Here is a 13963-nt window from a genome sequence, read left to right on the forward strand (position 1 = left end):
AAGATAGATAGCAACATATTTAACCTATTTCTAATAAAAATACGCATTTCATTATTCTCTACATGTGAATTATCGGTGGAATATTGTTTATAAATATACATATGAACCTATTTAACCAATTTCTGATAAGATTATGCATATAATAATTTTTCTACACGGAAATTATGGGTGGAATACTGTAGTTATGCCTACATAGGAATATATTAAACCTTTTTTTGATATAAATATGCATTAAAATTATTTTTCTACATGGGGATAATGGGTGGAATGTTGTTCATAAATATAGATTGGAACCTATTTAACACATTTCTGATACGAATATGCATATAATTATTTTTCTACATGGGGATTATGGGTGGAATATTGTTTATAAATATACATTGGAACCTATTTAACCCAATTTCTGATACGAATATGCATATACATTTTTTTCTACTCGGGCATTATGGGTGGAATATTGTTTAGAAATATACTTAGGAACGTATTTAACATATTTTTCATATGAATATACAATCATTTTTCTATATGAGCATTGTGGGTGGAATATTGTTTTTAAATCTACATAGGAACCTATTTAACCCATTTCTCATAAGAATATGCATATAATTATTTTTCTACAAGGGTTTTAGGGGTGGAATGTTGTTTATAAATATACTTAGGAACCCATTTAACCCTTTTTCCCTAGGAATATGCATACAATTATTTTGGATACAATATTTTTTATAAATATACATAGGAACCTACTTAACCCATTTCTGATAAGAATATGCATATAGTTATTTTTCTATGTGGGGATTAAGAGTGGAATATTGTTTATAAACATACAAAGGAACCTATTTAATCCATTTCTGGTAAGAATATGAATATAATTATTTTTCTACATGGGGATTATGGGTGGAATATTGTTTATACATATACATAGGAACATATTAAACCCATTTCTGATAGGGATATGCATATAATTATTTTTCTACATGGGGATTATGCGTGGCATATTGCAGATAAACATACATAGCAACTTATTAAACCTATTTCTGATAATAATAGGCATATCATTATTTTTCTACATATGCATTATGGGTGGAATATTGTTTATAAATATACATAGGAACCTATTTAACCCATTTCTAATAAGAATATTCATATAATTACTTTTCTCTATGGGGATTATGGGTGGAATATTGTTTATAAATATACTTAGGAACCCATTTAACCCATTTCCCATAAGAATATGCATACAATTATTTTTCTATATGGGCATTTTGGGTACAATATTGTTTATAAATATACATAGGAACCTACTTAACCCATTTCTGATAAGAATATGCATATAGTTATTTTTCTATATGGGGATTAAGAGTTGAATATTGTTTATTAACAAACAAAGGAACCTATTTAACCCATTTCTGATAAGAATATGAATATAATTATTTTTCTACATGGGGATTATGGGTGGAATATTGTTTATAAATATACATTGGAACCTATTTAACCCAATTTCTGATACGAATATGCATATACATTTTTTTCTACTCTGGCATTATGGGTGGAATATTGTTTAGAAATATACTTAGGAACGTATTTAACATATTTTTCATATGAATATACAATCATTTTTCTATATGAGCATTGTGGGTGGAATATTGTTTTCGAATCTACATAGGAACCTATTTAACCCATTTCTCATAAGAATATGCATATAATTATTTTTCTACAAGGGTTTTAGGGGTGGAATCTTGTTTATAAATATACTTAGGAACCCATTTAACCCTTTTTCCCTAGGAATATGCATACAATTATTTTGAATACAATATTTTTTATAAATATACATAGGAACCTACTTAACCCATTTCTGATAAGAATATGCATAAAGTTATTTTTCTATATGGGGATTAAGAGTTGAATATTGTTTATTAACAAACAAAGGAACCTATTTAACCCATTTCTGATAAGAATATGAATATAATTATTTTTCTACATGTGGATTATGGGTGGAATATTGTTTATAAATATACATAGGAACATATTTAACCCATTTCTGAAATGAATATGCATATAATTATTTTTCTATATGGGGATTATGGGTTGAATATTGCTTATATATAGAGGAACATATTTAAAAAATTTCTGATAAGAATATGAATATAATTTATTTCTACATGGGGATTATGGGTGGAATATTGTTTATAAATATACATAGGTAGCTATTTACCCATTTCTGATAAGAATATGCATATAATTATTTTTCTACGTGTGGATTATGGTTGGAATATTGTAGTTAAACATACATAGGAATATATTAAACCTATTTCTGATATGAATATGTATAAAATTATTTTTCTAAATTGGGATTATGGGGGGAATATTGTTTTATAAACATACATAGCAACATATTAAACCTATTTCTGATAAAAAATATGCATACAATTACTTTTATCTATGGGGATTATGGGTGGAATATTTTTTATAAATCTGTTTAGCAACCTATTTAACCCATTTCTCATAAGAATGTGCATACAATTATTTTTCTATATGGGTATTTTGGGTGGAATATTGTTTATAAATCTACATTGGAACCTACTTAACCCATTTCTAAAAAGAATATGCATAAAGTTATTTTTTTATATGGTGATTAAGAGTGGAATATTGTTTAAAAACATACAAAGGAAACTATTTAACCCATTTCTGATAAGAATATGAATATAATTATTTTTCTACATGGGGATTATGGGTGGAATATTGTTTATAAATATACATAGGAACATATTTAACCCATTTCTGAAATGAATATGCATATAATTATTTTTCTATATGGGGATTATGGGTTGAATATTGCTTATATATATATATAGGAACATATTTAAAACATTTCTGATAAGAATATGAATATAATTTTTTTCTACATGGGGTGTATGGGTGGAATATTGTTTATAAATATACATAGGAACATATTTAACCCATTTCTGATATGAATATGCATATAATTATTTTTCTACATGGGGATTATGTGTGGAATATTGTAGATAAACAGACATAGCAACTTATTAAAACTATTTCTGATAATAATAGGCATATCATTTATTTCTACATATGGATTATGGGTGGAATATTGTTTATAAATATACATAGGAACCTATTTAACCCATTTCTGATAAGAGTATGCATATAATTACGTTTCTCTATGGGGATTATGGGTGGAATATTGTTTATAAATATACTTAGGAACCTATTTAACCCATTTCTCATAAGAATATGCATACAATTATTTTTCAACATGGGGATTATGGGTAGAATATTTTTTAAAGATAGATAGCAGCATATTAACCCTATTTCTGATAAAAATATGCATTTCATTATTTTTCTACATGTGAATTATCGGTGGAATATTGATTATAAATATACATAGGTAGCTATTTACCCATTTCTGATAAGAATATGCATTTAATTATTTTTCTACATGGGGATTATGGGTGGAATATTGTTTTCTATATGGGTATTTTGGGTGGAATATTGTTTATAAATACACATAGGAACCTACTTAACCCATTTCTGATAAGAATATGCATAAAGTTATTTTTCTATGTGGGGATTAAGAATGGCATATTGTTTATAAACATACAAAGGCACATATTTCACCCATTTCTGATAAGAATATGAATATAATTATTTTTTTACATGGGGATTATGGGTAGAATATTTTATAAAAAGATAGATAGCAACATATTTAACCTATTTCTAATAAAAATACGCATTTCATTATTCTCTACATGTGAATTATCGGTGGAATATTGTTTATAAATATACATATGAACCTATTTAACCAATTTCTGATAAGATTATGCATATAATAATTTTTCTACACGGAAATTATGGGTGGAATACTGTAGTTATGCCTACATAGGAATATATTAAACCTTTTTTTGATATAAATATGCATTAAAATTATTTTTCTACATGGGGATAATGGGTGGAATGTTGTTCATAAATATAGATTGGAACCTATTTAACACATTTCTGATACGAATATGCATATAATTATTTTTCTACATGGGGATTATGGGTGGAATATTGTTTATAAATATACATTGGAACCTATTTAACCCAATTTCTGATACGAATATGCATATACATTTTTTTCTACTCGGGCATTATGGGTGGAATATTGTTTAGAAATATACTTAGGAACGTATTTAACATATTTTTCATATGAATATACAATCATTTTTCTATATGAGCATTGTGGGTGGAATATTGTTTTTAAATCTACATAGGAACCTATTTAACCCATTTCTCATAAGAATATGCATATAATTATTTTTCTACAAGGCTTTTAGGGGTGGAATGTTGTTTATAAATATACTTAGGAACCCATTTAACCCTTTTTCCCTAGGAATATGCATACAATTATTTTGGATACAATATTTTTTATAAATATACATAGGAACCTACTTAACCCATTTCTGATAAGAATATGCATATAGTTATTTTTCTATGTGGGGATTAAGAGTGGAATATTGTTTATAAACATACAAAGGAACCTATTTAACCCATTTCTGGTAAGAATATGAATATAATTATTTTTCTACATGGGGATTATGGGTGGAATATTGTTTATACATATACATAGGAACATATTAAACCCATTTCTGATAGGGATATGCATATAATTATTTTTCTACATGGGGATTATGCGTGGCATATTGCAGATAAACATACATAGCAACTTATTAAACCTATTTCTGATAATAATAGGCATATCATTATTTTTCTACATATGCATTATGGGTGGAATATTGTTTATAAATATACATAGGAACCTACTTAACCCATTTCTGATAAGAATATGCATATAGTTATTTTTCTATATGGGGATTAAGAGTTGAATATTGTTTATTAACAAACAAAGGAACCTATTTAACCCATTTCTGATAAGAATATGAATATAATTATTTTTCTACATGGGGATTATGGGTGGAATATTGTTTATAAATATACATTGGAACCTATTTAACCCAATTTCTGATACGAATATGCATATACATTTTTTTCTACTCTGGCATTATGGGTGGAATATTGTTAAGAAATATACTTAGGAACGTATTTAACATATTTTTCATATGAATATACAATCATTTTTCTATATGAGCATTGTGGGTGGAATATTGTTTTCGAATCTACATAGGAACCTATTTAACCCATTTCTCATAAGAATATGCATATAATTATTTTTCTACAAGGGTTTTAGGGGTGGAATGTTGTTTATAAATATACTTAGGAACCCATTTAACCCTTTTTCCCTAGGAATATGCATACAATTATTTTGGATACAATATTTTTTATAAATATACATAGGAACCTACTTAACCCATTTCTGATAAGAATATGCATAAAGTTATTTTTCTATATGGGGATTAAGAGTTGAATATTGTTTATTAACAAACAAAGGAACCTATTTAACCCATTTCTGATAAGAATATGAATATAATTATTTTTCTACATGTGGATTATGGGTGGAATATTGTTTATAAATATACATAGGAACATATTTAACCCATTTCTGAAATGAATATGCATATAATTATTTTTCTATATGGGGATTATGGGTTGAATATTGCTTATATATATATATAGGAACATATTTAAAAAATTTCTGATAAGAATATGAATATAATTTATTTCTACATGGGGATTATGGGTGGAATATTGTTTATAAATATACATAGGTAGCTATTTACCCATTTCTGATAAGAATATGCATATAATTATTTTTCTACGTGTGGATTATGGTTGGAATATTGTAGTTAAACATACATAGGAATATATTAAACCTATTTCTGATATGAATATGTATAAAATTATTTTTCTACATGGGGATTATGGGTGGAATATTGTTTATAAATAAACATAGAAACCTATTTAACCCATTTCCGATAAGAATATGCATATAATTATTTTTCTACATGGGGATTATGGGTGGAATATTGCAGTTAAACATACATAGGAAAAAATTAAACCTATTTCCGTTATGAATATGCATAAAAATTATTTTTCTACATTGGGATTATGGGTGGAATATTGTTTATAAATCTACATTGGAACCTACTTAAACCATTTCTGATAAGAATATGAATATAATTATTTTTCTACATGGGGATTATGGGTGGAATATTGTTGATAAATATACATAGAAATCTATTAAATCCGTTTCTGATAAGAATAGGCACTTAATTATTTTTCTACATGGGGATTATGGGTGGAATATTGTAGTTAAACATACATAGGAAAAAATTAAACCTATTTCCGTTATGAATATGCATAAAAGTTATTTTTCTACATTGGGATTATGGGGGGAATATTGTTTTATAAACATACATAGCAACATATTAAACCTATTTCTGATAAAAAATATGCATACAATTACTTTTATCTATGGGGATTATGGGTGGAATATTTTTTATAAATCTGTTTAGCAACCTATTTAACCCATTTCTCATAAGAATGTGCATACAATTATTTTTCTATATGGGTATTTTGGGTGGAATATTGTTTATAAATCTACATTGGAACCTACTTAACCCATTTCTAAAAAGAATATGCATAAAGTTATTTTTTTATATGGTGATTAAGAGTGGAATATTGTTTAAAAACATACAAAGGAAACTATTTAACCCATTTCTGATAAGAATATGAATATAATTATTTTTCTACATGGGGATTATGGGTGGAATATTGTTTATAAATATACATAGGAAAATATTTAACCCATTTCTGAAATGAATATGCATATAATTATTTTTCTATATGGGGATTATGGGTTGAATATTGCTTATATATATATATATAGGAACATATTTAAAACATTTCTGATAAGAATATGAATATAATTTTTTTCTACATGGGGATTATGGGTGGAATATTGTTTATAAATATACATAGGAACATATTTAACCCATTTCTGATATGAATATGCATATAATTATTTTTCTACATGGGGATTATGTGTGGAATATTGTAGATAAACAGACATAGCAACTTATTAAAACTATTTCTGATAATAATAGGCATATCATTTATTTCTACATATGGATTATGGGTGGAATATTGTTTATAAATATACATAGGAACCTATTTAACCCATTTCTGATAAGAGTATGCATATAATTACGTTTCTCTATGGGGATTATGGGTGGAATATTGTTTATAAATATACTTAGGAACCTATTTAACCCATTTCTCATAAGAATATGCATACAATTATTTTTCTACATGGGGATTATGGGTAGAATATTTTTTAAAGATAGATAGCAGCATATTAACCCTATTTCTGATAAAAATATGCATTTCATTATTTTTCTACATGTGAATTATCGGTGGAATATTGATTATAAATATACATAGGTAGCTATTTACCCATTTCTGATAAGAATATGCATTTAATTATTTTTCTACATGGGGATTATGGGTGGAATATTGTTTTCTATATGGGTATTTTGGGTGGAATATTGTTTATAAATACACATAGGAACCTACTTAACCCATTTCTGATAAGAATATGCATAAAGTTATTTTTCTATGTGGGGATTAAGAATGGCATATTGTTTATAAACATACAAAGGCACATATTTCACCCATTTCTGATAAGAATATGAATATAATTATTTTTTTACATGGGGATTATGGGTAGAATATTTTATAAAAAGATAGATAGCAACATATTTAACCTATTTCTAATAAAAATACGCATTTCATTATTCTCTACATGTGAATTATCGGTGGAATATTGTTTATAAATATACATATGAACCTATTTAACCAATTTCTGATAAGATTATGCATATAATAATTTTTCTACACGGAAATTATGGGTGGAATACTGTAGTTATGCCTACATAGGAATATATTAAACCTTTTTTTGATATAAATATGCATTAAAATTATTTTTCTACATGGGGATAATGGGTGGAATGTTGTTCATAAATATAGATTGGAACCTATTTAACACATTTCTGATACGAATATGCATATAATTATTTTTCTACATGGGGATTATGGGTGGAATATTGTTTATAAATATACATTGGAACCTATTTAACCCAATTTCTGATACGAATATGCATATACATTTTTTTCTACTCGGGCATTATGGGTGGAATATTGTTTAGAAATATACTTAGGAACGTATTTAACATATTTTTCATATGAATATACAATCATTTTTCTATATGAGCATTGTGGGTGGAATATTGTTTTTAAATCTACATAGGAACCTATTTAACCCATTTCTCATAAGAATATGCATATAATTATTTTTCTACAAGGCTTTTAGGGGTGGAATGTTGTTTATAAATATACTTAGGAACCCATTTAACCCTTTTTCCCTAGGAATATGCATACAATTATTTTGGATACAATATTTTTTATAAATATACATAGGAACCTACTTAACCCATTTCTGATAAGAATATGCATATAGTTATTTTTCTATGTGGGGATTAAGAGTGGAATATTGTTTATAAACATACAAAGGAACCTATTTAACCCATTTCTGGTAAGAATATGAATATAATTATTTTTCTACATGGGGATTATGGGTGGAATATTGTTTATACATATACATAGGAACATATTAAACCCATTTCTGATAGGGATATGCATATAATTATTTTTCTACATGGGGATTATGCGTGGCATATTGCAGATAAACATACATAGCAACTTATTAAACCTATTTCTGATAATAATAGGCATATCATTATTTTTCTACATATGCATTATGGGTGGAATATTGTTTATAAATATACATAGGAACCTATTTAACCCATTTCTAATAAGAATATTCATATAATTACTTTTCTCTATGGGGATTATGGGTGGAATATTGTTTATAAATATACTTAGGAACCCATTTAACCCATTTCCCATAAGAATATGCATACAATTATTTTTCTATATGGGCATTTTGGGTACAATATTGTTTATAAATATACATAGGAACCTACTTAACCCATTTCTGATAAGAATATGCATATAGTTATTTTTCTATATGGGGATTAAGAGTTGAATATTGTTTATTAACAAACAAAGGAACCTATTTAACCCATTTCTGATAAGAATATGAATATAATTATTTTTCTACATGGGGATTATGGGTGGAATATTGTTTATAAATATACATTGGAACCTATTTAACCCATTTTCTGATACGAATATGCATATACATTTTTTTCTACTCGGGCATTATGGGTGGAATATTGTTTAGAAATATACTTAGGAACGTATTTAACATATTTTTCATATGAATATACAATCATTTTTCTATATGAGCATTGTGGGTGGAATATTGTTTTTAAATCTACATAGGAACCTATTTAACCCATTTCTCATAAGAATATGCATATAATTATTTTTCTACAAGGGTTTTAGGGGTGGAATGTTGTTTATAAATATACTTAGGAACCCATTTAATCCTTTTTCCCTAGGAATATGCATACAATTATTTTGGATACAATATTTTTTATAAATATACATAGGAACCTACTTAACCCATTTCTGATAAGAATATGCATATAGTTATTTTTCTATATGGGGATTAAGAGTTGAATATTGTTTATTAACAAACAAAGGAACCTATTTAACCCATTTCTGATAAGAATATGAATATAATTATTTTTCTACATGGGAATTATGGGTGGAATATTGTTTATAAATATACATAGGAACATATTTAACCCATTTCTGAAATGAATATGCATATAATTATTTTTCTATATGGGGATTATGGGTTGAATATTGCTTAGATATAGAGGAACATATTTAAAAAATTTCTGATAAGAATATGAATATAATTTATTTCTACATGGGGATTATGGGTGGAATATTGTTTATAAATATACATAGGTAGCTATTTACCCATTTCTGATAAGAATATGCATATAATTATTTTTCTACGTGTGGATTATGGTTGGAATATTGTAGTTAAACATACATAGGAATATATTAAACCTATTTCTGATATGAATATGTATAAAATTATTTTTCTAAATTGGGATTATGGGGGGAATATTGTTTTATAAACATACATAGCAACATATTAAACCTATTTCTGATAAAAAATATGCATACAATTACTTTTATCTATGGGGATTATGGGTGGAATATTTTTTATAAATCTGTTTAGCAACCTATTTAACCCATTTCTCATAAGAATGTGCATACAATTATTTTTCTATATGGGTATTTTGGGTGGAATATTGTTTATAAATCTACATTGGAACCTACTTAACCCATTTCTAAAAAGAATATGCATAAAGTTATTTTTTTATATGGTGATTAAGAGTGGAATATTGTTTAAAAACATACAAAGGAAACTATTTAACCCATTTCTGATAAGAATATGAATATAATTATTTTTCTACATGGGGATTATGGGTGGAATATTGTTTATAAATATACATAGGAACATATTTAACCCATTTCTGAAATGAATATGCATATAATTATTTTTCTATATGGGGATTATGGGTTGAATATTGCTTATATATATATATAGGAACATATTTAAAACATTTCTGATAAGAATATGAATATAATTTTTTTCTACATGGGGTGTATGGGTGGAATATTGTTTATAAATATACATAGGAACATATTTAACCCATTTCTGATATGAATATGCATATAATTATTTTTCTACATGGGGATTATGTGTGGAATATTGTAGATAAACAGACATAGCAACTTATTAAAACTATTTCTGATAATAATAGGCATATCATTTATTTCTACATATGGATTATGGGTGGAATATTGTTTATAAATATACATAGGAACCTATTTAACCCATTTCTGATAAGAGTATGCATATAATTACGTTTCTCTATGGGGATTATGGGTGGAATATTGTTTATAAATATACTTAGGAACCTATTTAACCCATTTCTCATAAGAATATGCATACAATTATTTTTCTACATGGGGATTATGGGTAGAATATTTTTTAAAGATAGATAGCAGCATATTAACCCTATTTCTGATAAAAATATGCATTTCATTATTTTTCTACATGTGAATTATCGGTGGAATATTGATTATAAATATACATAGGTAGCTATTTACCCATTTCTGATAAGAATATGCATTTAATTATTTTTCTACATGGGGATTATGGGTGGAATATTGTTTTCTATATGGGTATTTTGGGTGGAATATTGTTTATAAATACACATAGGAACCTACTTAACCCATTTCTGATAAGAATATGCATAAAGTTATTTTTCTATGTGGGGATTAAGAATGGCATATTGTTTATAAACATACAAAGGCACATATTTCACCCATTTCTGATAAGAATATGAATATAATTATTTTTTTACATGGGGATTATGGGTAGAATATTTTATAAAAAGATAGATAGCAACATATTTAACCTATTTCTAATAAAAATACGCATTTCATTATTCTCTACATGTGAATTATCGGTGGAATATTGTTTATAAATATACATATGAACCTATTTAACCAATTTCTGATAAGATTATGCATATAATAATTTTTCTACACGGAAATTATGGGTGGAATACTGTAGTTATGCCTACATAGGAATATATTAAACCTTTTTTTGATATAAATATGCATTAAAATTATTTTTCTACATGGGGATAATGGGTGGAATGTTGTTCATAAATATAGATTGGAACCTATTTAACACATTTCTGATACGAATATGCATATAATTATTTTTCTACATGGGGATTATGGGTGGAATATTGTTTATAAATATACATTGGAACCTATTTAACCCAATTTCTGATACGAATATGCATATACATTTTTTTCTACTCGGGCATTATGGGTGGAATATTGTTTAGAAATATACTTAGGAACGTATTTAACATATTTTTCATATGAATATACAATCATTTTTCTATATGAGCATTGTGGGTGGAATATTGTTTTTAAATCTACATAGGAACCTATTTAACCCATTTCTCATAAGAATATGCATATAATTATTTTTCTACAAGGCTTTTAGGGGTGGAATGTTGTTTATAAATATACTTAGGAACCCATTTAACCCTTTTTCCCTAGGAATATGCATACAATTATTTTGGATACAATATTTTTTATAAATATACATAGGAACCTACTTAACCCATTTCTGATAAGAATATGCATATAGTTATTTTTCTATGTGGGGATTAAGAGTGGAATATTGTTTATAAACATACAAAGGAACCTATTTAACCCATTTCTGGTAAGAATATGAATATAATTATTTTTCTACATGGGGATTATGGGTGGAATATTGTTTATACATATACATAGGAACATATTAAACCCATTTCTGATAGGGATATGCATATAATTATTTTTCTACATGGGGATTATGCGTGGCATATTGCAGATAAACATACATAGCAACTTATTAAACCTATTTCTGATAATAATAGGCATATCATTATTTTTCTACATATGCATTATGGGTGGAATATTGTTTATAAATATACATAGGAACCTACTTAACCCATTTCTGATAAGAATATGCATATAGTTATTTTTCTATATGGGGATTAAGAGTTGAATATTGTTTATTAACAAACAAAGGAACCTATTTAACCCATTTCTGATAAAAATATGAATATAATTATTTTTCTACATGGGGATTATGGGTGGAATATTGTTTATAAATATACATTGGAACCTATTTAACCCATTTTCTGATACGAATATGCATATACATTTTTTTCTACTTGGGCATTATGGGTGGAATATTGTTTAGAAATATACTTAGGAACGTATTTAACATATTTTTCATATGAATATACAATCATTTTTCTATATGAGCATTGTGGGTGGAATATTGTTTTTAAATCTACATAGGAACCTATTTAACCCATTTCTCATAAGAATATGCATATAATTATTTTTCTACAAGGGTTTTAGGGGTGGAATGTTGTTTATAAATATACTTAGGAACCCATTTAACCCTTTTTCCCTAGGAATATGCATACAATTATTTTGGATACAATATTTTTTATAAATATACATAGGAACCTACTTAACCCATTTCTGATAAGAATATGCATATAGTTATTTTTCTATATGGGGATTAAGAGTTGAATATTGTTTATTAACAAACAAAGGAACCTATTTAACCCATTTCTGATAAGAATATGAATATAATTATTTTTCTACATGGGGATTATGGGTGGAATATTGTTTATAAATATACATAGGAACATATTTAACCCATTTCTGAAATGAATATGCATATAATTATTTTTCTATATGGGGATTATGGGTTGAATATTGCTTATATATAGAGGAACATATTTAAAAAATTTCTGATAAGAATATGAATATAATTTATTTCTACATGGGGATTATGGGTGGAATATTGTTTATAAATATACATAGGTAGCTATTTACCCATTTCTGATAAGAATATGCATATAATTATTTTTCTACGTGTGGATTATGGTTGGAATATTGTAGTTAAACATACATAGGAAAATATTAAACCTATTTCTGATATGAATATGTATAAAATTATTTTTCTACATGGGGATTATGGGTGGAATATTGTTTATAAATAAACATAGGAACCTATTTAACCCATTTCCGATAAGAATATGCATATAATTATTTTTCTACATGGGGATTATGGGTGGAATATTGCAATTAAACATACATAGGAAAAAATTAAACCTATTTCCGTTATGAATATGCATAAAAATTATTTTTCTACATTGGGATTATGGGTGGAATATTGTTTATAAATCTACATTGGAACCTACTTAAACCATTTCTGATAAGAATATGAATATAATTATTTTTCTACATGGGGATTATGGGTGGAATATTGTTGATAAATATACATAGAAATCTATTAAATCCGTTTCTTATAAGAATAGGCACTTAATTATTTTTCTACATGGGGATTATGGGTGGAATATTGTAGTTA

The sequence above is a fragment of the Aquarana catesbeiana genome, linkage group LG05 (assembly GCF_042186555.1).
Source record: "Aquarana catesbeiana isolate 2022-GZ linkage group LG05, ASM4218655v1, whole genome shotgun sequence".
NCBI lineage: Eukaryota > Metazoa > Chordata > Amphibia > Anura > Ranidae > Aquarana > Aquarana catesbeiana.